Source organism: Rhinopithecus bieti, unplaced genomic scaffold, assembly GCF_001698545.2.
Source record: "Rhinopithecus bieti isolate Rb0 unplaced genomic scaffold, ASM169854v2 repeat_28135, whole genome shotgun sequence".
Taxonomy (NCBI): Eukaryota; Metazoa; Chordata; class Mammalia; order Primates; family Cercopithecidae; genus Rhinopithecus; species Rhinopithecus bieti.
This window is the reverse complement of record NW_016838855.1, coordinates 1-1,221: the sequence shown is the minus strand read 5'-3', so window position 1 is coordinate 1,221 and position 1,221 is coordinate 1. Positions and strand designations below refer to the sequence as shown.

Sequence of the window (1,221 nt, the reverse complement as noted above, 5' to 3'; positions counted from 1 at the left end):
TCGGAAGAAAAGGGCCCGGGCAGACCCCACTGTTGAAAGTGAGGAGGCGTTTAAGAATAGAATGGAGGTTAAAGTGAAGATTCCTGAAGAATTAAAACCATGGCTTGTTGAGGACTGGGACTTAGTTACCAGGCAGAAGCAGCTGTTTCAACTCCCTGCTAAGAAAATGTAGATGCAATTCTGGAGGAGTATGCAAATTGCAAGAAGTCGCAGGGAAATGTTGATAATAAGGAATATGCGGTTAATGAAGTTGTGGCAGGAATAAAAGAATATTTCAATGTGATGTTGGGCACTCAGCTGCTCTACAAATTTGAGAGGCCCCAGTATGCTGAAATCCTCTTGGCTCACCCTGATGCTCCAATGTCTCAGGTTTATGGAGCACCACACCTACTGAGATTATTTGTAAGAATTGGAGCAATGTTGGCCTATACGCCCCTTGATGAGAAAAGCCTTGCATTATTGTTGGGCTATTTGCATGATTTCCTAAAATATCTGGCAAAGAATTCTGCATCTCTCTTTACTGCCAGTGATTACAAAGTGGCTTCTGCTGAGTACCACCGCAAAGCCCTGTGAGCGTCTACAGACAGCTCACCATTTTGTCCTGTATCTGTAAACACTTTTGTTCTTAGTCTTTTCTTGTAAAATTGATGTTCTTTAAAATCGTTAATGTATAACAGGGCTTATGTTTCAGTTTGTTTTCTGTTCTGTTTTAAACAGAAAATAAAAGGAGTGTAAGCTCCTTTTCTCATTTCAAAGTTGCTACCAGTGTATGCAGTAATTAGAACAAAGAAGAAACAGTAGAACATTTTATTGCCTAGTTGACAACATTGCTTGAATGCTGGTGGTTCCTATCCCTTTGACACTACACAATTTTCTAATATGTGTTAATGCTATGTGACAAAACGCCCTGATTCCTAGTGCCAAAGGTTCAACTTAATGTATGTACCTGGAAACCCATGCATTTGTGCTCTTTTTTTTTTATGGTGCTTGAAGTAAAACAGCCCATCCTCTGCAAGTCCATCTATGTTGTTCTTAAGCATTCTATCTTTGCTCAAATTGTTGAAGGATGGTGATTTGTTTCATGGTTTTGTATTTGAGTCTAATGCACGTTCTAACATGATAGAGGCAATGCATTATTGTGTAGCCACGGTTTTCTGGAAAAGTTGATATTTTAGGAATTGTATTTCAGATCTTAAATAAAATTTGTTTCTAAATTTCAAA

At 38.6% G+C, this 1,221-nt stretch overlaps 1 pseudogene across 1 annotated transcript; it reads left to right on the top strand.

Annotated features, from left to right (window-relative positions):
* The first annotated feature begins 6 nt into the window (after positions 1–6).
* On the top strand, positions 7–1,221 carry LOC108524897 (mortality factor 4-like protein 2; annotated as a pseudogene). Its single transcript, XR_001884156.1, has one exon. The product of XR_001884156.1 is annotated as a mortality factor 4-like protein 2 (transcript).